The sequence below is a fragment of the Haliaeetus albicilla genome, chromosome 5 (assembly GCF_947461875.1).
Source record: "Haliaeetus albicilla chromosome 5, bHalAlb1.1, whole genome shotgun sequence".
Lineage (NCBI taxonomy): Eukaryota > Metazoa > Chordata > Aves > Accipitriformes > Accipitridae > Haliaeetus > Haliaeetus albicilla.
Window position 1 is genome coordinate 40,780,654 of NC_091487.1, and position 26,808 is coordinate 40,807,461.

The following is a 26,808-nucleotide window of genomic DNA, read 5'->3' on the forward strand; positions in this document are numbered from 1 at the left end:
GACTGCTTTGTACCTCTACAAGTTCTTTCTGCACACATTCAAGGAAAAAGTGTGATTGACAACAAGCATTTTTATTAAAAGATTTTTAACATAACTATTTTTGTCCAGAAACTGGTAGCATTCAGCAATTAGCAGATACACAGCCCTATTAGAGTCATAGTATTTAGTTTCTTAACAAAACATGCATTCAGAAAAAGCTTCAACACAGCAAAGCAGAAAGTCTTACTAGTGATCCACAGATAAGACATGGCTCAGACAACTCCACCTGGTCCTTTACTACTTTGGTTTCTAAAGAAATGGAATTTAGTTTATAAAACTGAGAAACTTATATTAACTGGTACAAATGATCATTTCCATGCTGTGGACCATTTCACAGTATTACTTCTCTTTCTCACAGAAAATGTCTGTGTTTGTTACGAGATCTCACACTATTTAATGGGTACTGCTAACAATCACCAACCAAAACATAAAATTTGTTGTACAACATATCTGTTTATGCTACCTGAGTCCTGAAGAAAAGAAAAAAATTAAGGGGAAAAAAAAAAATCTAAGTACCTTTAGTACGGGGAATGGTTTCTGCTGCTACTTGTTTTTAATTACAGTATGCCCAAAACTAAACTCAATAGGTGAAGGCCCTAGAGACAGTTTCTTATTCTATCTTATAGATTTCACTATATTTAAGGAGAGGAAACATATCCTTAATAATGAGTTTCTCTCCAGGCCTGGAAATCTCATAGGTCAGTCTTCAATATGAAAGCCAGCAACAAGCTCATCACATCTTTCCTGAGCACTAACTGGGAGCACTAATACTGAGCTCTGCTAGGCCAAATTTCTCAAAGGACTTGCTTAAGGGCATTCTGTTTTCAGAAATATCAATATAATCAGGACAATTCTACTAAATATTACAATTTAAGTCCCCACCATTTCATCTGTCTGCATTAAACTGCACATAAGCGTAGTGTGACTTCTGTGCACAACTGATAAGAAAACCACCAGCAGTAGACACTCATAAAGAGGAAAAACCAAAACAAAGGGTCTTCAGGTGCTGAATAATGGAATTTTCTGCTAGTTTTCCAAAAGCATATTGCTGGTTTCATTACAGTTTTACAGTTTGAGATGTCAAGATCAATATAAGCAGCACAGGAAAACTTAAAACAATCCCCGCAAGATACTAGATTACAAATGAAACAAAGAAACTACAACCCAAATATGTGTATTTTGTATCATGCTGGTTACCACTGAACAAGAAAAACTGGTTTGCCCACATGGACAAAAGAAAAGTATTACTTGCCCAATCAACGTTTCCCTAACTCAACTACTAAAATGAACATGCTGTTTAGTCTATTCTTGAGGAAAACCCAATGACTGTACAGATTAAAGTATTTCAAGTGGTCTGTAGTTTTCTTTTTCTGAGTATGTGAAGGACAGAAAATGGCAACAGTGGTTAGCCAGCATACACTAAGACAACGGATCAGACAGAAAAGCCATAATGCCAGCGTATCACTAAGGATCTGAACTTAACACAGCTGAAATGTTTGTGTGATAGTTGAATATTTGAAGACCTTTAACCTCACCAACAGTTTTGAGAATAACAAGAGCTGTCAAGATGCAACACTTCACCTGAATCCCACCTTCTTAGGCATCCCTGAACTTTCATGACAATCTCCTAGAGAAGATATTTACATACTTTACCCCCTCCCCTTTTTTTTTTTAAAGTATCTGCCATCACTTGAAAAGTTTTGTCTAAAAGTAGCCAGATGTCTTCCATTATCAAATTATTAGGTATTCTGCTTTTTCAGAAATTTTGTAACTCAGGATAATAGTTATAACTGTAAAGGCATTACAGATGATAATTTCCAGTGACTAAGAGCACAGTGACAGCCAGAAACCTTGCTCCAAGGAGATATAGACAATCTATGGAAATAGATGTTTTTTTTTTTAATACATCTTTTTTAAAAAACAAGCACCTAGTTTAGTCAGTTAAAAATTGTTTCTGAGATTCAATGCTACTATGTACACCCAGACCCAAGAGCTGCGGGTTACTTACAGAACATTTTTCTATCATCCCTTAAGACCACAGCATCCTAAAAAACTTGAGAAACTGCAACATTCAGAAAAGAACTGGCCACCTCTCCATGTTTCATACAGAACATTTTCTGTTTTCTCCTAACAAGGAATAGACCTACCTTCTGTTGTTAGTATCGCATAAAATTTAAAGAGGATGTAAAAAGTAAAACTAGTATTAGTATTTATGTCCCATTTTTAGATATCCTTGGTTATGAAAAGTCAGCTTCCCCCTCCCCATTTCTCTCTTCTCATCTCAGGGACATAATTCTTCGGCCTTAGATGTAAAATATCATTGGGAAATACCTTTAAAGTAAAATATTACTAGCTTTAAAATAGAACACTTGCTTGCTTAAATATTAGTCCTAAGACTTTTTTTCTTTATTTCAATAAATTAAATAAATAAAAAGCAGCCTGAAGATTAATCAAGCTTTTTAATTCATCTGTGTCTACATATAAACAGAAGGAGAGGGGAACAGTTACTATCTGTTTATTTTAGAAACAGCCACACATATAGCATTCCAAGGCTGTTCATAAAAGATCTTCTGTGCATGCAGTGCATGGAGCCACCTTTGAACCTTGCTAACAGGGTTTTGCATGCTACAGGCTTATAAGAATCCTCCAAAGTATCAGCTCATGCCATGCAATTATTTTCAGCTACATTACATGGGGCATCCAATACGTCTGGCAATGAAAATTTAAGTTCTTACCATACTAGCAAACAATTACAAGTTCCGCTGTTCTTCCACACAGACTCGTCCAATAAAGACTAAGCTTTCTGAGTAAAACCACAGACAAAGTTCATATTTGCTAAAAATAGAGCACGACAGTAATTTGCACCATACTATCATACGTTTCTTGTGTTGATATGACAAGTGTTGGGTTTTTTCTTATATTTAACTCACTGTCATCTTTCATAATAGCTTTCTCTCAATGGAGAAAAGATGATACACAAACACACACGGAGCAGGGATGATTAACTTACACAGTAGATGTTTCTTAGCTCTGCCAGGTATTAGTTACAAAAGTCTGGGCAGTTAATTTCCTATTGCCTGATTCTACAGTTTAACTCTATTTGGTTTTATTTAAATAAGAAAACAGAGCTTTTTAATTTTGCGTATTTCTGTAGTCTGAATTTATGGTAACAATTTAGCTTTACGTCAAATCCAAACTCAAGTTACAGTTTCAGAGGTCTTTATGTGTACCGCATTTCTTTCTTCAAAAAGCAGATGGAGAAAGACAAAAGCTCTTGAGTGGGAGGAAGCAACAGAGAAAGGGAGGAATGTACTAGCTTGCCAAAAATGTGCCACAGCCTCTACAATACAATGTTAATAATTCTGCCTAATGCAAATGCAATAAAGGTCAGTGTTTTATATCCAGAGTCAATCCCTTTTCCTATTACTGGACAAAAACCACTATAGACTTTTTTTTTTTAGAATGACTCATTTTACTGTTCCTTTAAATTGAAGGGTGCCATCTGAGGTTTCTAACAACATTTTTCATAAACTGCTTTCAGATGTATGGAACGAAATATTATTTTAAAGACTCTGGTTTGCTGTTTCTGGCTTTATTTCCAAAAGCTTGGACAGCATTTTGCACTAAAAAAGCAGTGAAGTACAATAGGTTTTTCAACTCCTTTGGAAAAATGAGCAAAATGCAATACTAAAACTCCATCTTCCTGAGAGCCGCTTTAAGAGAAGTTCATCTAAACAAGTTCAAATAGACTAATTTGAAGCATATCCTATGCACTATTTGGAGTACATATACCTCAGTTCATATCTGGTAGAGAGGAAAGGACAGGCTTTGACTTGCACAATTCAGCCATAACCACACTGTAGAAATACTTGATTTTACATCCTGCTTTTTCTACCCTAAGTCCTATTACATTCAGAAAATAAAATACTTTTAGAAGGAACACTCCAAAGATTCTAATGCTTTCTCACATCTTGGGAGCTCTTGCAATGGCCATACTAGCTATTCAGCAAATATAGGAAGTGCTTCTAAGCTCGTTTGTAATGCATGGTTTCTTACATTACTAATTTGATAATTAATCAGATCATATACCAAAACAGTAACGAAATCTTTCTTTTCTTTCTACTTAGAAGTCTCCAGACCTTCATAATACAAATATTCAACAAATAAAGCATGAAATGCAATCTCACTATTTCTCTCATAAGCTCCAAGCTTCTGTCACAAGAATCACCATAATCACAAACTACCCTCTATTATCATGATTTCACAGGGTTAAAGGCATAAAAACCCCATAAAATTTAGCTGCATAATCTTACATTCAAGTGGGTTAAATGTTTACCTTCGTGATGAATTAATCGGATTAACAGGTAAATAGGAGCCCACCAGGGAAAGGAAAAGAAGATGCTTCTATTTGTGTCCAGCAGAGATTAGCATTAGGCTTAATACTGCTTATATTGTACTTATGCCTGGGAAGAATAATATTTAACAGTAAAATCTGCCAATATCAGAAACTGACAAATTCAGAGGTAACAACAAATGACTAGTTATGGTGACAGACTCCTTCTCACAGTGAATTTAGTTCAATACAGATTATGACAAGTCAAACATAAGATCATGTATACACAAAAAGGAATATAGACTACATTTCCATAATAGGGACTATCTTGGATTCTAGATATGCCAGTAAGAAAGTGAGGGCTAGGTGAATACTTGATGTTGCAAGAGACTGAAGAAATGACCTCAGAACGTGTAGGCAGGGGAAGTGCCATTGGCGGTCCGCTCATCATGTCTTCTTCATGTTTATCACTGAAGTATTGCCTACAGTTTGGGTGCCCACATTTTAAGAGAAGCTTTGTAATATCAGGTCCTTATCCCACTCCCACACATACATGAAAACTGAGTTCTTATACTCAGGTTAATTGACTTCTGAAACATATAACAGAAAATTAAGCAACAAGTGGATCATAATCTAAATGACAAAGACTTCAAACTTCTTTTCATCTTTTGCTTTTTTCCTTGTAGATCAAGTAGCTGGCATTTGATACTAGACTAGTATTTGTAGCTTACTTTTAGACACTGGAATAATTTGCCAAGGCATATTAGGAGAATCCAACATTTGAAGTTTAAAAAAAAAAATAATATGGAGAGCATGATTCACAGCATAAGCTATAGTTCAAACAAAACATGGCTTTGCTGCTTTAGGTCTACTTTGTATAAGCTTTTACCACAGATTGTCACCAAAAGAAACTGTATTGCATCTAATTTCTAACGATAAAATAGGTTGACCTAGTAAAAGAGTTGCAATTAGACTACCTTGGTTTAGTTCAAAATGGTGCACCTCAGAAAGAAAACAAAATGAGGAAAACAGACACTCAACATAAATCTTATCTAAACACCAAAAAGTTAAATGTGGAGACAGGAGTGGATGTCTGCATGCCAGAGATGAGATCAGTTGCATTTTAAAGCTGCCACCTCGCTCCCTTAAAAAAAAAAAGGAGCTGCTGGGGTGGCGAGGGCAAGGGGAGACCCAGACTGAGATACCAGGTGCTCAGTCCCCAATACCTCTAGGCTGAGTGAGCTCACCATTCGGCATGTTAAGCCTTTATATAAGCTAACACACATTGTCTAATTCTTTTCTCTAAGCACTTCTTAAGAAGCATTCATCTCGAGACAAAATTTCAATACTACTACTGGCCAAGTTCATTAATGACATCTGCTCAAACACACTTGGACCTCCTAGATAAACCCACATACTTGATCGGGTATCAGAGTCCTTACCTCAGACAAAGAGGGAACTCTGTACCTTATTATCTTGATAGGGAATTTCATAAAGACCAACACTTGGGGTGTGTGCAGCACAGGCAAAGGGCAAATGTGCACCTGTACCCTAACCTGAATCACAAACTGTAAGGGAAGGGGCCAGTTATATAAAATTTTGACAGAATAGTACTTCAGATCCCACAAAACTTTCATTTAAACAGAACTTTGCCTGTGACTCAAACCCTGGACTAAGACACACTTCACTAAAAGTCTAAGCATTTGTCTTTGCTGGTGTTTTGGTTTTGCTTTTCTGGTTTGTTTTTTTCTTAAGTATTAGTTACTCAGAGTATACTAGGAACAGATTAATTTAATTGGACATGTGCTAAAATACATATTCCACACCACTGAGCTTTATAGAGCTATGGGAGTGAATGCTATGGTCTGCTGTTAAAGAAATATTACTCTGTTTAACTCTGTCCATCAGGATGAAGAAGAGATACCACAAGGCAAAGTTTGGGATTTTTTTTTTCCTCCAGAGAGAGGAAAAAAAAGTTATAGCAGCTGCATTATCTATGAGTGGACAACTCTAAACTAGGGACCCACTTTTGCACAGCCCACTGTTTGCAGACTGAATCAATACACAGAGACAGACTCTCATTATCTAGGATAAAGGCAGGCTGACCTATAGTGTACATATTGTCCCCCGCAACAAAGCCTGGGACCCACCCAAGCAGCATCAGCCCAAATCCACTGCTCATAAAGCCAAGGAGCTACAGAGCTCCCTCACAACCTCCATCTTTCTCAGGGGAGCCAGCCCAGGTGCAGCACCAGCCCCATGCCAACTCCCCAGCACTGGAACCACCCTGGGAAATGCAGGGCCAGCAGGACAGCATGGGTCTCCTCTGAGCAGCCCCTCTCACTTCCCCTCATCCCTGCAAAAAAGCAAAAGCAGAGGGGAAGCCCAGTGAAAAGACACAGCCAGAGCAGCTCTACAAAAGGCAGCATCTCCGAGACAGACCCAGCACTGTGCAGCAGCTACAGAGGACCAGAACGGTACCATGACACAGAGGTCTGTCCAGTACAGAACCTACTGTTGGTGGAAATTGTAATTCTGCATGGAGCTTGAGAGCAGCAGCTGTATTGCCTCCTCAGTCCAGCTGGGACCTGACAACACTGCTGGTCTGGATGCACAGTAATAAGCAATAGCCAAGAGACCTTGCAGGTTCTGAGTCGATTTTGCATCTATGCATCTATTACTCAGCAATGCAGAGAATATTACCAAAACAAAAGCTAGTATTCACTATACTTAGGCATTACAAAGGGTCAGAAACAAAATGAAAAATTCTGTCTTAAAGACTGGATTTGGACCCTAAGCTAACAGCAGGCTATCTTTGATATAACCAGCAGGCTTCAAACTAGGGCAGCCACAAACAGTTCAACATATCAGGATTGAGCTAACAGCAACCTATAGTTGATCTTTTCAGAAAGTACAGAGGATAACCTACAACCTGCAAGTTGGGGCTTTTACTCCATCGGCACCAACAACATCCCTGGTAGGGTATAAAAAAAAAAAAATCTGGGTTTTTACAATTTTTCAGTGTTGACAAAACCTGTTCCACTTGGAACTCCATGGTTAACTATAATTAAGGCACTGTAACACAAAGCATTGAGAAGAGGTAAACTGCACTTTTGCAAATGCTAAGAATTGATTCAGTAGACCTATATAAACTATTGGGACCCAAATGGTAAAATGCTAAATTAAGTTTGTCTTCACTTGTCTAGTTTGTGACTGTACTAACACCAATAGTTTTTCCTAATACTGGTAGTTTTTCTACTAGCTAGACTTCACAGACTAAATTTAAAACACATTACACAGACTACTACAAACTGCATTTCACAACTTCTTTTGGACTTTGGCAATGTTTTCCCCCAATTATTAAAGCAAATCTTTGAAAGACTTGAACCATTATACTGAGAGTTTCAAAGTAATTGATGTCTGCTTTCATTAAGATAATTAAGAAAAGCAGAAAAGATTGCTTTAAAACAGATTTAAGTCAACACTTGTAACTGGAACTTGGTACTTTTTATTGCGTTATTAACAATTACTAGACCTTATCTTAGTCCTGCTTCATTCGAATACACATTTTCAAGAACGCCCAGCTTAACAAAGGGAAGAAAACCTGTGAGAGATTCAGCCTTTTCTGTTCTTGACACCTAAATTGGCTTCAAGTTTAAGAGCACAATAGAAGAGATAATGAATAAATACAACCAGTTTCACACCTTACCGGTAAAGTATGTCTAAACTACCTTTACAGATTATCTTTCTGTGAAGAACAATCTGCCTCCCCAAACAGTTACTCCAAAAGCAAGGAGATACTCCATTGCAAGTGTGCATGTTTTAGACTCAAATTCTACTGATAAATTTACCTTTTGCAGAATTTCTTTTGCCAACAGTGCTAGACACAAGGATGCCAAGTACCAAACTGCTTCAGTATCAGCACATTACCTAATTTCCAGACAGATAGATTCTTTCTGCTATTGCTATTATTTTCATTTTAAGTTCCATTTTGTGACTGAAAGCTGTACTAAGAATAGTACAGAACACTAATACAAAGCTTATCTGGAGATGAAGATTTCATGTTTGTTTGGTAGCAGTATTAAGACAACTAATGACCTCTAAAATCATCTTACTCATCCAAAAAGCAAGCCCTTTTCTTAAAAGTTGATGTTATCAGTTGTTAATAGGCTAACTCTTTCTCAGTGCTGCTAATACACTTTTTCTGGGACTACCAGCTTGCATTCAGTGTCCTATAGTCAGAATTTAAAAAATCACCACACACCCTTTGAGCACTGTCTATTTGTACTTGTGGTTAACACTGCCATAGTCCCAGTAGAGTTGAGGCTCAGGAGAGAAACTGGAAATGGCCATTTTTCCATCTCCGCTGCTATCAGCTGACCCCAGATTCTCTTAGCAAGCAAGTCGAAATTGCCCTTAGAGGAAGGATTCCTACGGACAAGGCTTCATATTTTAAGTCCTGTTAGTTCAAAAACATTACCCATTTTCAGTCATTGTTATTTTCCAGCTTACCCAGCATTTAAGAATTATGTTTTCTGCTTCAGTGGATATATCTTCACTCTCAGCAAAGCCAGTCACAGAGGATTTCTGGGTGTTCAAGTCTATGTATTTTAACACAAATTCTAATTGTTAGATTAATCATGAACACTACTAAATTTATAAGCCTGAAAAGCTTCAGTTGGCATGACTGAACTAATTGCAAAATGAAATTACAGACTTGTGACTTATCATAACTGTGAGATCCTTCCCTCACTTTCATATTCAGAATTGGTTTTAAAAAAATCATGGTAGACCTTGTGGCTCCAACATCTATAAAGAAAAAAAAAAATACACAAGCTTTGCAAGTCACCTTTAGTTAAATAGATAGTCCTCACTGTGTACTTACAACCTCTAATTACTTAATTTCTTGAGTTTGTTTGTTTTTTTTTTTTCTCTCCTTGAAATGTCTTTTGAACACACCCTTTTGACTTCAGGAACGAATTTTTTTTTTAACCCCTGAAAATGAAAAAAAGATCAAACTTAAAATAAGACCATGGGAGGAAGAAAAAGCTTGTCTTACACCTGCCTCCTCCAGGAGCATTGTTTACGTTAACGTAGCGTGGGATCTAAGAGCCACAAGGCAGAACATACCTAGAATAGCAAGAGTTTTAAAGCAACACATTCCTCCACTCATGTTGCTAGTACTTCTTTGCTGCAGACACCATTATTTCTGTGCTAATAAAACAAACCATTTCACTGGAAAATAACCATGCACTGAGTCCTCCAGTGCTTTTGCAGGAAGTTCTTCACTTGCACAATTTAGTCAGAGGCCTCTGCAAGCCTGCAGGTTCGCAATCGCTCTGAAACCAGCCCCTGATCTTTGACCTACAGCAGCGGCAGGCAGCAAGTCCTCCTGAAAGCACTTGTGGGATTGAGAGGAAGGGTGCTGATGTAAAGGGACAAGAGCTGGAAACCATATCCAGGTAAAAGCTTCCTCTTAAGCTTTGCCTGTTCTGAGCAAGCATGCCTCACTAAGAAAGAAGCAGGAAATGTTGTTTCATCTACTCCGTATGAAAATGTGCCTTTCCAGGATAAGATCTGCCCTTTCAAGTTTTCTAAAAGTTTTAAGCTTTTAAGCTTTCCCACTTGAAGAATAATGGGAAACTGGATTTGAAAGGAAGAAAATTAATTTTATTCATGATCAAGTTTTATGAAACGAGTAGAAGAGAAAAAAAACTTTCAATATGAACTTTAAAAAGGTGGACTTCATCCAGACTATTTCAGAATCAAACAAAAAGTGCTCTCCAAAAGCCTCACACAACGTTTCCACTAATACGCATTCTCACTTTAAAGACTCTCAGCCTTTTTCCGAGTTCAATTTCTGTTAAACTCTCCACTTTGAAACAAACCTGTTCACATTCATAGCAAAGAGCTTGTTCTGAGAGAAGTCACATCACAACAGTTGCTAAGTCAGAATCTGAAATAACTGCTATGAGAACTAAACAAGCTGCATAAATGTAGCTGGACTGAAGGCAACTCACCAAAGGCAATTCATTCTCACTATAATTTAAGAAAATTAAATTAGTTCCATAAGTAATCGTTAAGGAGGGAGGAGCAAGCAAATAGCTTGGATTATCAATCACTTTCATTACCCTAAGACCTCCTTTGTATTAAACAGTGCTCAAAGGCACCCATTATTTATAGTTTTCCTCAGGCTCAGACTTCTCTGCAGCTATCTTCTTAAGGTGTATCTGTAGGACTATCTCCATGCCTAAGCACAAGTCTCACACTTCGCTTTCAGGCAGCCCACTCTGACACCGATCAGCAGAACCCCTGTGCCCATGTACAAGCTGTTTCACAAAGATGAAGGCATCAAGGAATTAAAAAAAACAAACAAACAAAAAAAACAATTAAAAATCAGTGTCACAAAACAATGCAAGAGTTGCTTGCCAATTCAGAAATAATTTTGATCTTAGTCTCCAGCAAAATGGGGAATGAGATACCTGATTCTGCTTTGCTTGGAATAGATAAAGCCTCTGACTTTAAAAATCTGAATGCCTGTCTATACATAGAGATTTACAAATTACTAGAACAACTGGTAGAGCTTTTCTAGAAACACCAGAACACCCATTTTTGAAGACACCATCATACAAATAACCCCTCATTACTTTAGGCATAAAACCAAGATTTATCCAACATATACATAAAGCTTATTGGATCACCTTTATGACATTAACACACAGGAGACCTGACAACTCCATTCAGCAAAAAAAGCCAAATCACAGCTGTGCCACAGCAAATAAGCTGTCCATTTGGTGTCACACACCAGAATGAAGGGGGTAGGGAGAAAAGTACACATTCTCATTTCTCAAAATTGACCATTCCTACTAAAACTCAAACCCAAATAACATCCTATCAGTGAATTACTAATATTAACAAATTTAGAGGCTTTTAAAGCAAAGAGTAGGAATAGATTAGTGTTTAAATGGCAAAAGCACCTGGACTTTATAATGGCACACACAGTTCTGCACCCACAATAAAACTGAACCTACAGCAGTTATGTTGTGAAGTTTTGGGCAAAACCAGGCTCCTTTTAATAAAATCAAAGCATACATAATCCCATTAAGTTTTTTCTAGATCAGCTGTCCTCATCACAGAACTGGGAAACCATGTTTCAAATACTGCCTATTTAAAGCCAGACTTGCACACAGCAATGCTCAGTCACCACTCTTTAAAGAAAAAAAGACTGCAAACCAACAGAGTCAGAAAATTTCATAGAAATATTAAGGATAAAGTACTAAGGTATAGCTGAATAAACACAGCAGGCATCTTTACCAGGAAAACAGATCAAAGTGTACTTAATGTTCAGTTTCTTCTCCTAAGTTATATGTAACATGCAAGTTTACTTCAAAATAACTTCTAAAAACAGTGGTTACTTAGCATTTAGCAACACAGAGTATTACAGAAAAGGTGGCTGGAGCAGACTGAAATTAAACACTTCCTCCCACCCAAATAAATTTTACTGACTCTATAATCATACAGCATTACTTTCATGGCTAAAATTCTTTAGCTCTGCCATAAATACAAGGTGTTTACCTCACTAATAACTGGTCCATGTGATGAATTTTCAAACTTAATTGAGCTCAGCTACATTTCAGGTTTCCTTGCACAGGCTATTTAAAGTTAACAATATTTTTTTTCCAGAAATTCTGTACTCTTGGCAGACCTTGTTTGGGGACTAAGAGCTGAAGAATCAGCTACATTACCAGTGCAGATGTGGGTACCTGGTACCGCTACACCCTCCTGCTAGAAAGGTAAGTGGTAGTTAACATTAACAGTACTGACTTGATGCTTCAGTAACACAGAACACAGTAACAGAGGGACCATGTCACAGCTATAGCCTGTAACAGGTTAGATACAGTGAGTCAATGGTTCCACATCTTTAACAAGTGAAATACAGACTTTTTACAGATTGTACTGAGCAGTTAGGGCAAGTGGCTGCACCTGCACTCCCTGGTGCCTCAGGGTTTCAAGCACAGAAATACAAATTCTGCTGTGTTTGATGCAGCCTTTCTGAAAGCAAGAGCTGATTAAATGAAATTTCAGAAACTAGCATATAAATGCTTATTTCCATTAGAGCACCTGTCTCAAAAAATCAATACTCAGAGCTCTCTGTATTGCAAGAGGTGGATCCTGAAATAAGTAAGGTTTCTTAGGCAGACTACACAGACGAGAGGTTCCTCTTCCTTCCCTGAGAGGCAAAGAGCGGTCAGCAATGGGGCCAGACAAAGACATTAAGGACCCACAAGCAATAACCTGCTTCCTCTCACAGCCTAAAGTCTGCCACTGCTCAAGCTTTTGCGTAAGTGAAGTTCTCTAACTCACCTGTTCTCAGGCAAGCCCAGCACTTGTTCCCTCTAGCGCTGGCTACACAGCTCACGCACCCGACAGATCTCCTCAAAGCTGGTAATTCCCCAACACCACCCACCTAACACCAACCCACCTGCCATTTGACCAAGTAGCCCTCATTCAAAGAAAAAAACCCACACATACCAGTAAGAGTGTTACATCCATACACTAAAGAGGAAAAAAAAGAAATGCCCCACAGTCCCCAAGTCAGTCACCACAACTTCCACCATCTTCTCCCCCTTCAGAAAGGGGCCCTGACAACTGGGCTTGAAGGCCATGCTTACCCTTGGCCCACCTCTCTAGGCCAGTGCATCTTTTATTTTTTTTTTTTGGAATGAGGAACATCTTCAAAATGATGACGTTTTCCCCCTCATAAAAAAGCTGAAACACTGTACTTTTTTTCCAAGGGCAACTCCTTTTTTGTTTACTACTTTGTGCAACTTCCCCCCACAAAACACACAAACAACTTTTTTGCTCTCCTACCATCTCAAAAATCATCAGCATGCCACTTCCACATGGAAATCCGAGCTAGGTTTAACTAGCTGCAAATTAACTTCTCTATTCCCTGCACTGGAGAACCTAAACAGATGTAAACTACGATCCCTTCACATTTAAGACCAGGTTGCAGGAGGTGGTTGTACTAATCCAACTGCCCGTTGCTCCCACTAGTTCCCTTTCTCCCTTACACCAGCACTTGCCAGACCACTCGGAGACAACGCAGCTCATCACAGGAGCAGAAAATACTCACTTTTTGCTGGTTTCATTGAATGGTTATGGTTTACGAAAGAGTCAAACAAAACAGACGCAGCAGAAGTACCCGATGGGCAATGAGACCAGTTCTTCCAGTGGCAGCACACAGTCAGGTTAAGAATTCATGAGATATCCAGGGCCACCCTTAGACATCCTCAGTAGTGTCATTGCCAGGATCAAAAATACTTGTTAGTGAACAGGACTTGCTTGGGAAATACATTTTTGAGCTTACAGCTCACACCCTCAGCTGTTCCTCTGAATGTCATAACACTGCCTACAGGCACATCTACCACCTCCTTCAGTGGTATTTTAGAAGGAATGACCCATGAACCACAGAAATGTTTTAAACTTCAAAAGAGGCTTACAACTATAAATCCCAAAGGTTATAAGCATCTTGCAGCTTAGAGTGTGGCACCTTAACCCTAGAAAGTAAGAGGACTCAAGTCTCATCTCTGTGTTTTATTTGCTACGCTGAGCAGTAAACACCCTTTCTTTTCAATGAGATTCTCGCATTCCTAACTTTCCACCATAAACCACACACAAGAAACAAAACATGATTCACAACCCCCAGTGAAGAACCATGCCAAGAACCTTACCATTAATGTTGCAAAATTTAAGTCTTCTGGATTTAACCCCAAATAACCTATTAGCAAATAGAACTTCAGAACAAAATAAAAATTAAGCCAGATCGCATAAGTTTGTCTTTCACTAAAAGAACCTGCACCTTTCGCCTTGAAGTTTCTATGGGAGAAGGTCAAGGAAAATAAGAAAGAAAAAAAAAAAAAAAAAAAAAGAGAGGATCCATCAGCCAGCTTCCTCTTCAACAAACCTGTGCAGCACCATGGAACATTTCCATTTCCAAAATCAGCAAAGAATTTGCAATTTTCTTCAACGTCCTTTACTTTCTGTGTACCACAAGAATTCTATTTTGAATGAGTCCTACTCATATGATTTATTTCACGGACTGAACACAGAATTATACAATTTGCTACTGTCCTGCCTCTCCCCCTTCCTGTTAACCTGAATTTCTGATATTCAGATGTTCCATTAGTCACAGTTAAAGAAACGTTCCACTGTCTGCTTGAAGACCACTACACAATGATATAGACTACTACAAAATAAAGGAGAATTTTAAGAATGCTAAACTATTCTGATCGCCCTTCAGATAAACCATAAGTGGTATTTCTATTCCCAAAAAGATGAGTCATAAAAACCTTAAATGGATGTGAAGTTCTTCCCTAATTTTGCTCTGGACAAGACTGAGAGTAATGAAATATGTTACAATCTAAACAGTAACCACCTCATACATTTTCCATGTGTCTGAACTTAAATGATCCCAACTCCATTAGGAAATTATAACTGTAAGAAAACAATATATATTAATGACAGTTCTCTTGGTTAAATCCTTTACAAATGTTATTGAGACTAAAGACTTGTGAATGGGATATGGGGACATGAATTCCTATCTTCAGGAAAATAAAAATAACTTCTAAATTGCACGAAAGGAAAGAATTAACATTAAACCCCAGGAACTTCTGTAACCCAGTTCCAAACTTAAAACAGTAGATAATGAAGTCCCCAAAGTAAACATAGAATTATGCAATATCTAATTTAACACTGTAATGCAGCTTGCTTTAGCACCTAAGCATAAATGAGATTGATGTCCATACACTCTATACCGGGATTACTAGGGAAACATTACATTTTTTATTTTTTCTTTTTTTTTTTAACAGCGTATTGAAGCTAAAAGAATACTCATTAATGACACCTAATATGGCGACTACTGTTTGTTCATTTTTAAAAGACAAAAACACTTAATGTGGTACTTCTGAGAAAAAAAATTAAACAAAACCCAAGACCATCCTTGCTACTTCCCTAAACTAATAATTGTCTTCAATCATTCTGACATGCCCAAAAGAAGCAAGAGCTAAGAATTACCAAAATTCAACAAACTACTTTGCTTAGACCATAAGAGCCATTAAGTCCTGAGTGGAAGGGCTACTCACAGTTCCATGTAAATAGCTGTCAAGAGAAGCAATTTCCAGTGTATTTTGCACTGGCACCATTCCCCACTTTCCAAAAACAGAATGCCCCAAGAATTAGACCTGTAGCTTTAAGCCAGTGTTGTTTAGAGCCCTGCCAGCCATACACGCCTTATAAATGCTGCACCACATGGTAAACCAAGGAAACTGCAGCGTAAAACACAAATTTTCAGCTGTGAACTGCTGGTGATATCCACAAATGCCACAAAGTATATCTGAAAGCAAGTCCTGGAAGACGGAATTAATTCTAACCTGAATTTCAAAATACTAGGGCCATAGCCATTTCACACCTACCTTTTGGAACAGCACCCCTCAGGATTTGGGGGTGATATGACGCAAGACTGGCAGATGCCAGTCCCTTTCCACTGAAAAAACTGGGACAGCAATTCACAGTAGATTGATCTAGTATCTCTGCACAGAACTAGATAGGATGCAATGGCATCTCAAATAGATGAGTCAACAAATCATTAGCTATTTCATGAAGATATAGGCAAACATAGTTGCAACTAATGAGTTTTTATACATGTGGTATGTCTCACAGCAGAAAGATGCACATTAGAAAGTTGAAAGACCATCTTTGAAAGCGGAAAGGAAGCTTATGCAGAATTTATCTAGACCAAACACTGAAGCAGTAAACTGAACAATAAGCACTCGTTTACGTAAAAGCCACATTAAGAAGACTAGAGTAAGCATGTTTGTGCTTTTTCAGATGTAACTGGAGCCAGAGACAATGTGTGAAGGGGAACAAAAAAAACCAACCCCATAGCTTAGCTCCATAAAGGAGATGAAGTTTTCCATTCTTTGTAGAAAATCTGAAGGAAGGTTTTGGGACCACTTTTTTTTGTTTTTCCTTAAGGTAACATTATCATTAGCAAGATAAACTGTATCTTCACAATCACCTCATTAATCATTTTAGCATTTGCTTATATTTTGCCCACACCAACTGGTTCCATTTCCCACTCGATCTAATGCCCACTTGATCCAATACCCACTTGTAAAAAAACAAGACACCCATTCAATTACTACTATTTACTTGTGGTTAGAGGGCTGCACAGCCTTTACTTGCAGAAACACCTACTTCTAGGGCTATTATATGAGGGGACAGAACTAAGTCAGACCACTGGATTGCAATACACTATATGGGGAGCAAGGGCTAAGGCAACAAGCAGAACCCAGTTGGTTCAGATAACATCTTGGTATCTACTAGAAGCAGACAGCAAGACAATCTGGTAGTAGTCAGGAGATCTACCATCACTGATGGATTTGAGAGAGGTTCTCATCTCTGAAATCTAGGTCCTATGGCAAGACTATCAGCAGTTGGCTGCTCACACAACCTGAGCTCCAGATACCTCTCTACTGAAGACGCATGGAGCCATCGTCACCTGTGCCACCTTATTGGTCACCTCTCTCCTATGGAGAGAGCACTTACACATCTGGAAGAAATTCCAGGGAAAAAGCTCCTACATGCATAATCTTCACTTCAGGTGGGGCCTTTTGAGGGTGAGGGAGGTAGGCAGGACCACTTCCAAAATGTACTAGCTCACAGTTTCACTAGCCATACGCACTGCATCCCTGTCGCTTACTTAGAGTAGGGGGGCTGTGCTGTTGCTAATTCTCCCCCACCCAGAGCTCCAGTGCTAGCGCTTGCAGAAGTGGAAACAGGGAACTGAGTCTACTAAAAACAAATTTGGAAAAAAAGAAATCATTTTTGTCATTTATTCAAGAAAGAAATATACAATCAAACAGTCCTGGGATGCTAAATTGGAATTCAGAAGTGCAAGAAGCTTAGCTTGTCACCAGGCAAGACTGGAGGTAAATCACAATCCAGTATCTCAGACAATTCCAGAACACATCACATTTCCAAAAAGTTTCTTACCTCTGAATACCTAATTATTGTTCTTCTGAAATGCAGGAGATGAAAGAGTAATAAACTATCAGAGAGAGTAATAAAATATCAAATCATCCAAATGCAGGTAACAGACAACATGCAACAGGAGAAGGCAAGCCATTTTGTGGAAAACTTTTTTTTCCAACCAAGTGACCATACTCATCCACAGCAAAGCACTGCAGTACACTAAGAAATTAAGACAGGAAATTGAGGAATAAAGAAATTAAGACAGACTAAGATTTTCATCCTGGATTTCCTCAAAAATAATTATTTTGATCAACTTCTTCAGCATCCTTAGGATTTTCATAACATGAATAACAGTTCACAGAACCTCACTGTATTTGGTGTATCTGTATTTCTACCTCAGCACTGCCTGCCTTAGAAGAAAGGAAGAACTCAATCTGCAGTACTAGAATAGCAATTTAACAGTTGTTAAATTAGTATGTGTTAGAGTCATTTTTTTTTTTCCACTTGAATGGTGAATATTGTTTACTCTGTAACATTTGCAGAATTGGGTCCTTAGCTTAAAGTCAACAGATACTATAGGCAGACAAACCATGTTTACTTTTTCTAGTCCCAGTTATGTTCCTGGTCTGTGCATGAGCAAGATACTGACAGCACTATGTGGATATGACCACCCTGAGAATAAACTCTTGCACACGAAGTAAATGATGTCCAAAGCAAGAGTTAATTACACAGAAAATAACTGATTACAACTGAAAATAAAATTGAAGTACAGGACCATGTCTGAAACGTGAGGTAAGGGACATGACATTGTATTATGTCATATATGTCAATAAAGGTCATTTCTGAGGCAGAAATTCCATACTTTTAAGAACATGGAAAACTTTCAGATAGTACTGTGCATACACCTCTTTAAAGGGGTGTACCCCACCTCACTAGACAGCAAAGAAATATTTATGCATTTTGGCTGTTCAGGTTTGTGCCAAGACAATCTTACAAGCTTTCCTGTAATACCTTTAAACAATTATGAGCATTTGTATTGCAGTATTGAAGAAAAAATAACAGTGACCTTATTTGGTGGATAACACTCACAGACTTTGAGGACTCCTTACGAAAATCCAAGACACAAAGTATTCAGGTTGGTAAAAGGATAAGAGAAAACCTAAAAATTATTTTGATGTACCACTGTGCTATTCCTGGGGCAGCACAGAAATGACTTAGTTACTATCCCATTCATTGCAGACTGGTGGAGGGGTCTCTAGCCTATCTAAGCTAGCAGGTCAGAATTTGCCCAGACAAAATAAAACCTGAAAAAAAAAAAAAAAAGTGCCACATAATCCTATTACAGACATTTAAATGAAATTACAAACAATCCATATTCAATATTAGCATGATGCACCTATCCAAGACACACTCAGAGAGTTCGACAAAGCATTCAGTGACACCCTTCTATTTGCCAGCTGCATAAAATAAATCCAAGACATAGCTTAGACTAAAAAAAAAAAAATATATATATATAATCAACAATGAAAAGGTTGTTATAAAAACAACTATTTTATAAAAGCTTTCAATAAATATCCTGGCAAAAAGATTGATATTTATTGAATTGCAGTCCTTCATTCCCTTGCACAAGGCTGGCTTTCTGCTACCAAGCTAAGAGAAATACACAGGGCTGCCCAGTTGCTCAAAGACTGAGTGGCTTTTTGCATTCTACTTTCTTTACATAGGAAAATCCACGCATGGCACAGTTGAGAGGCGTTTTAAACTAACAAATTGCCTCTGAAAAACAAATTCATATCATTTTAAAAAAATACCAAATAATCCTAATGTGTAAATAAATATGTATACATGTCATGACGCTCTTTCAAAGCCAACCCATGCAAATCCAGTTAAAGAAAGAGCACATTACGTGAGATGCTTTTCACATAGACACTGTAACCTATGCAGAAATACTGAAATTCATAGACACAAGCAAAACTGAACACTTAATATTAAATTAACCTCTGATAATGTTCAAGGCCTGTTAATATGAGAGAGTGCACAATTAATTCCATTAACTAGACTACTGATAATTCACTGGGGGTGGAGGGGAAGGAAAGAAACCCCCAAAAGCCACTGTATCAGTAAATATCTGCTAAAATATGAAAAACAAAACCAGTATTACAACCACTGAATCCCATAAAACCTGGTCTACATGAGACCTTAAACCAGACATTCTAATTCCCATACATGCTATTTCAGCCTGGGTTAGGGAATCTGACACACAGGTGATAGGCGTTTCAACCTGAAAGGCAATGACTCTGCATAAACACAGACCCTGCATTGATCAGGACTACAAGGAAGAACCCACACAGGAACCCTGGCCCAGCATAAAGCACTAAACCTTGACTAGTACCACCTTAATGACGGGTAAATTCTTTCTCAGGCTTTTTAGACCAGATTAAGCCTCGCAGGCTTTTTGGAAACAGCATCACATCTCATTCTTGTAAATGAAAAACCGTCAGCAGAAAGATCATGTTAAGCAGACAATAAAATAGCCAGCCTTGGAAAAAAAAAAGCATATACTTTACAAAGGACTACTCGTAAAGCAGGGGAAAAGGCTGCAAAATTAATCTATCCCACTGCTGAGACATGAGCCAGCCACAGCCCCCAGCTACTGCTCGGTAGCCCTGCAGTTACAGCGACCTGTACAAATCAAACGAGTATCAACTGTCCTTTCATGAGAAAAAGTACCCACTGGTTATTTTCCACAGAATTTAGGTTATTACTTTGAGTAAGAAACAAATATTAGAGCAAAAAGCCAAGCCAGCAATTACGTTTCATGGGACTATGCTATTTGGCTATTTGCTTCACATAAACTGGTCTAGCTCTACCGAGTTCCAGAAAAAAACATCCAAGAATAAAATTAGAAGATGTTAAACATGTTTAGTAGGAAGGAACATACTTGCTTTTCCCTCATACTGTGCATACAAAGTAAAAATACAAATCCAACACTTTTACCATTAGTTACTAAACAAAAGTTAGACCCAGCCTGTATCTATTGTGAACCAAGTTTCTATCTGTGTCATTCCTCTGTTCAGGGAACAAATTCCCATGTCTCCACAGATTTTTACTTCAGCAGTTGATGAATTAATGCCTTTGAAAGCAGACTATCCTCACTCAAAATCTTAAGTCAACAACATGAAAATATCAGCTAACTAAAGACCCAAGCATTTAACAGCCATGAAGCATTCACTTGCAAGGCAAACTGAGTAACTAGGAGAGTTTGGTAGTTATACACTTAGTGATGCCCATCAGCAAACTGCACAGCCTTGGAAAAGCCAAGCTATCTCTAGTCCTGGTGGATTACAGAAACCAGCTTCTTTAAAAGTCTAAAATCAGTTCACTGCTGAGAGTGGTGCCTCGACACAGGCTTGAACTGCATTAATCAAGTTTAAACAACATTAAAAGTGGAAGGGAAGAGAGACCCTTAAGGCTTGGGTTTTTTTCCCTAGAAAAATAAACTGATTAGAAGTGGTCACATTTAGATTAAGAACAGTTAGCACGCAGTAAGAGTGGTTCTGGTCAAGTGCACCAGTATATGTTTTTCTGTAATAGCCTCAGCAGTACTTGTAGGTCCTAGATCTGTGCCCTGTGAAGAAGCCCAGGCCAATGACCAAGTACATACCTACAGAAAGCAGTTCTGATTAATAAACTCTCTGGGTGCACCTAAAGATTAAAGAGTACTCTTTACAATCTAATTCCCCAGGAAGTTCCAGATTGTTGCTTCCTTGAAAAGGAAAGGCAACCCAAAAAATTCTGAACAGTTTGGTACAAGTCTTAATACACTGTATTTGAAACCACTATTTCACTTAGAGGGCTAATAACTTTGGTTCTGGCTTCAATACCAGTAAAATCTCAAAAATCCTACAGATTCAGCACTCAATGAAGCCAAGAGCTTGTTTGACCCCCAAACTCTGAAATGAACAGCTTTACATTTTCCTCAAGAGCACCTTTACGTTTTGGCATCCATATTCCTCTTTCAGCCAATTTCTCACACACAAATCATTTGTCCGGACACACTTTCAGTCACAACTCTGCAGAAACAGAAGATATATAAATTACTATGCAGAAACATCTTTAAGCCATCACATCTGATAACTACAGAACACCAAGACTCTACAAAGAATTACTCTGCAAGGACAAATGCTGAACAAAGCAATTCAAGTTTTCACAGGGGTATCTCCTACAACACACTTAAAAGGATTCTGGATGAATGTGTAACTGCAGTTACACATGACACAATGCCATTTATACATTTATACTTCTACGCTGATGGCAGCCTATTAATGCTTGTGAGTCTCAGTCAATAAAAATGAAACGGAAAAAAAACAACACACTGCCTCCTGCACAGTCTTCCTGATCTTGCTTGTTATGAAAGTTTTCTTCTTTCTGATGCAACATCTGCTTTAACTATACACTGTAAAGAACATCAGTTCAAGATGGGTATTTGATGGATCCCACAATTAAGATGAGAACAAATCTTCTTCCAGACACAGCTGTGTCAGTCTGAGGTTCCTGTGCTTAGCCCATCCCTAGCTCCTCATCCTCCACTCGCTGCTGTTACCACCCACATCAACGTGCCAGCTGAGAAAAACGGAAGAACACTCTCCAATTTATTTGAGGTTCTATCAGCCAAGCCAGCTTAAAAGAGTTTGCTGTAAGTCTTTGTTAACCCAAGTCATGTTGATGGAAAGGTACGGTTCCAGAACAGCTCAAGGAAATTTAAATCAGAGCTACTATGGCCCCATCTCCCACCCCCTATCTCATTCACTTCCAACAGGAAGCCCCATTCCTACCCCCTGACCTGAATGGTCAGCCAGTTCAGAAACATGATCCAGCCAAAATCCAACAAAACAAAAAAAGCAATTCATTACCAGCCTGATTAACTCCCTGACTTTGCTCAACTCACAGCCACAAAGGCTTCCTTGCCAGCAGGGGAAGACGCGCAGTCAAGAAGGAGACAGGACCACCACAGCCCCAGTTTAAGCTGCCAAGTTTCTTGACAAGGTTAGGAAAAACTAAAACAGAGCTCAGAAAAGAGTGGTCACAGCCCCCTCCTCCTCCTATGTGAGCAATAACATTTGCATAGCCATGAAGTCAGCCAGTTCAGGCAGCTGATCCAACTGAAGCGCAACATTTTTCTGTACCACCGTTTTCAGCTGGATCAGCAAAGAATGACTAACAGGGAAAAATAGCTCCTTTTGGGGAAAGCATAGCCAGAGGAATCAAAGCTGCTCTGGTGGTAATGCAATAACATGACTGTAGAGGACATGTTAAGTCTTAGCTTGGTATTCTGCAGGAAAAGAAAGGCAATATGCTCTAATGTCACTTATTAAAATTGAGATCCCTGGACTGAACAAGTAACCTTTTAATATATGTTCACTGATCAACATAAACTCCAAAAGCAAGACTAACGCCATGATTTCATATCAGTTTAAACCAAACTTGCTTGATAAGCTCGCAAAATGAATAAGAATATAAATAACCTTTGACCCCTCCGCCCCAAAAAGAACAAGGTCAGCAGAATGTCAGATGAGTGCAATAACTAGCATAGGACCCTAAAGCCAGCAGTTACACCAGCTTAGGCTGCCATTAGAATGTCTTATCTGAGCGATTCTGTAAAACGTCTTTCTAGAGTGCAGAAGATTTAACTTCTATAGCATTAGGGCAATTTAATTTTTTTTCCAATCTTATACAGCTCCACCAATATTACTAGCAGAATAAAAACAGCTATAGGTGGAGTTCAAGAATCCTGTATGGTGCTGTAACAAGCTCTTAGGAACACACAATAAAAAAAATCTACTACAATATGTTTTCCTGATAGCCCCTATTCCTGGGGAGGCGAGCGCTTTTGCAAGGATTTTCACTGTCATTTCAGAAAGTTTTTATCCCACCATGCTCATTATGGTAGGAAAGAAAAGTACTTACAGATCATTCTGACACCACGCACGCAGCTATATCAAACTACAAAATGTAATACTTGGAAGTCTTGTGAGTTTTAAGAGCCCAGAGTGCCTTGTTGGTTTGGGGTTTTTCCTTCCTAAATGCATAATGCTGTCAGCTACTAATACAAAATCAGAGGGTTTCAGAACGCCAGGGTGAGAAGATAAACAAACTTGTCTACTCTGTCTAGTCTACACGTACCTTCAGTTTCCACACATTTAAGAGAAGTAATAAATGCAGGAAAGTAATTCCCAGGCTGAAAAATAAATTTTCTGCCAATAAGGATTTAAATGGCTGATTTGAATTGCATTTCATATGTACACTTTAGGAAAAAAATTCTTTGATGTGTTATGCTTAGAGTTCTGTAAATCAGAGTTTTCACTGAGGCTTAAAACCAACACCTTATTCAATTACAGATTAAAAAGGGTTTACTGTAGGATAACTCAGACTATCACAAGAGTTTAAGAATCACAGACAAGGATGAACAGAACTCAAGTTCATTTTTTTGGACTTCGTTCACATTATTTTTTTATTTCTTCCGTAAGATTTTCGCTAAGAGAAAAAAAAGCAGCATTTCCACAGAGAATTGCCAAGAGATGAAGAAATGGAAAACACACACGGATGAGCAGAAAAACAATACCATTTCTCTATGGTAACTATTAACTTCTGCATAATCATAAAGACCGTTTTCATAGTAACCATAGATCAATAAGTCAAAGAGAACTGATGAGTCAGAAATCCATTTAAATATTTGCACTTTTTCCTACAAGCCATACCTAGTGTAGTACTGTAGCCAAACAGAATGACTGTGCCTTCCATTTTACCCACTCTCCTCATTCGGGAGCCTATCTAGAGAGGCAGGAAGATCGAAAATACAAAACAACAACAAAGCAAAGCAAAACAAAACGCCTTAAAAGGTTCAATCAGACATTGTTAACAGTTTTAAGTATCTCCTACGCCGGACAGCTGAATTAAGAAACACTGACAACCACCCTGAAAATGCAGTAGTGCACAGAAATCAACCCGAAAGCTCCCTTATCGTTTCATAAACCATTAATGAGTAGGTTACATAAATCTACTGGACCGAAGGAGTTGTAGACCGGAGCTGCTGCAAGACATTAACTCTCCTCCGAGGGATGCATCATTTCATTCTCGAAGACTGTTCACCTCCGTCAGTGCAATCAAAGGAGTTAAGCGCATTCCAGCCCGAAGCTGCGTTTTAACCCTTCATCCCCTACCGAAAATCGAGCGCAGCGATGCTTGCCCGTGGCCAGCGCTCCCCCGGGCACACGGCAGCCCTCCGCCCCGCACGCTGTTGCTCGTCAATCCCTCCTGCGCCTCGCAGGACGGGCTGAACCCGGCCGCCTGTTCCTTTGTGCAGCCTGGCGGGCTGTTGCACACGCAGAAACAGACCGCCGAAGCCACGAACCGGGTGAAAAAAAAGGGAGCGAGTTTCGCGGCTCACGGGGGGCCTTTCCCCCCGCAGCTCCCGCTGCGAGATATGGGTCGGCGGCGCCCCCGCCTCGGAGCCTCGTCCCGACGCCCTCCCAAACTTCACAGCGCCCCAGCCCCGGCCGAGACGAGGCGCAGGATTTCGGGGAAGCCCGAACTTCCCGCAGCCCCGGCGCCCCCCACTCGCTCCCGCGGCCGCACGCAGGGGCGGGAGGCGATACAAAGCGCCGCGCACGGCGACGGCCGGCCCGGCAGCGGCCGCGCCGGAGGGACCCTCTGACGGAAACCTGGCCGGGATTCAAGGCCTAGGAGAGACCGCGGCCACGGGCAGCCCCAGGAGGGGGAGACCGGGAAGCGGCAGCGCCCCGGGGGTCGCTCCCCCGGGCCGCCGGCTCGGTGCCCCCCCTCAGGGCCTTGGCCGCCGCCCCCCCCCGCGGGCTCCACCTGCGCCGGGCCCCCGCCCCACCCCACCCCACGCCGGGGATCGCGCCGGGGCCCACCCCACTGCCTCCCGGGGCGGGGACCGCAGGGCGCCCCCGCCTCTCCCCCGGCCCCCGCACGCACTTCCCCGGGGCACCGCCGCCCCCGCCGGCCCCCTCAGGCTTCCCCCGCCTCCGGCGTCGTCCCCCCCCCCCCCTCCCCCGCGCCTGGACCCCCCCCCCCCCCCCCGGCACCCCGCGGGGCTCGCACGCCCCCGCCACACCCGCCCGCGGCTCCGGCCCCCGCCTGCCGCGGCGAAGGCCCTACCCCGCACCGCGGCCCGGCCCGGCCCGGCCGCGCTCACCTGCTGCCCGCAGCCTCCTCCCTCCGGCGCCTCCTCAGCCGCCCGTCGCCACCGAGCAGCGCCGCCGCCGCCGCTCCCCCCCCCCCGCCCCCCGGCAACTGCTCCCGCCCCCGCCGCCCAGCCACGCCCATCCCGGCGGCCCATTGGCCGCCCGCCCCATCGCCCGGCCTTTGGATTGCTGCGAGGAGCCGCCCGTCAGAGTGCCGACCCCGCCTCTCTCCGCCCACGGGTCCCGGGTGTTTTATTCACGCCGGGTCTTTGGCGCCCCCACTCTTTTGCCGCCGCTCCCGATTGGCTGAGCCGGTGGGAGCAGAGTGCCAGGATAGGTTCCCAGAGGTGCCAGCTGCGGCGATGGGCCCGCCTCCCCACTCGGAGTTAGGCTGCGTTGGCGCGGCGAAGCGTTGCGTTGCCCGGCGGGAAGGCGAGAGCGGGCGGCCGCTACCTGGGCCGCGGTGGCCGGTCCGTCCTCCCTGAGGGAGTCAGGGCAGAAACCCGCCCCCCGCCGGGCTCCCGGAGACCCGCCGGCCGGCGTCCCGCTGATGCGCTGAGTGGGGACGAGCCTTCCGACAGGGCGGTTCGCCGCCCGTCTCCGGTTTGGCTCTGCCGTGGGTCTCGTCCCCTCACAGCAGCGAGGCGGCTTGTGGGCAGGCAGGGCCGCAGGGCAGAGCCACCCTGCTTTGGGGGTTCCGTCCTCCGAAGCTCTGGAGAGCGGGGAGCTGGGTGGCCGGGCTGCTCGAGCGCGAAAGCGGGCCTAGTGCCATTGCCTGGCGTGAGGGAGAGCTCAGAGGCAGGCGCCTGCCCAAAGCCCGGCACCGCCGCTGTGGGGACTTTCCCCAAGCGGGGAGACCCACGGGCAGCTTCTGGAGAGCCCCTCGCAGGAGAGGCAGCCGGCCTGGCATGGGGTGGTGGCACGAGGTCGAGGTCGAGGAAGATGGCTCCCACAGGCCCAGCCGCAGGGCCCAGTGCCACCTCGGTTTCCCCCCAGTAAAGGGCCTGTGGTAACGGACGCCTTCCCGGGGGCCACAGTGAAATGTGCTGCTAATGCCAGCAGCTCTCCAGAAATGGCACCCGTCCTGTCCCCCACCAGCTAGAGGCCGGGGTTGCACGGAAAACACAAGCAGGCTCCTCTCTGCCGCGCATTAACCGCCATGACGGGGACTTTCTGAGATCCAAAATGTTGTCG

At 41.3% G+C, this 26,808-nt stretch overlaps 1 protein-coding gene across 11 annotated transcripts in view; it reads right to left on the reverse strand.

The window, feature by feature from the left end:
- Positions 1–25,717, reverse strand: part of NUMB (NUMB endocytic adaptor protein) — a 96,231-nt gene extending 70,514 nt beyond the window's left edge. For 10 of the 11 annotated variants that reach the window (XM_069784319.1, XM_069784313.1, XM_069784318.1 and 7 more), the window contains exon 1: positions 25,626–25,717. The gene's annotated coding sequence lies outside the window, so the exon portion shown is untranslated. Of the gene's footprint in view, positions 1–24,627; positions 24,651–25,625 lie in introns of those variants that run through there. The other variant, XM_069784309.1, reaches the window with a different exon arrangement.
- Positions 25,718–26,808: the final 1,091 nt, after the last annotated feature.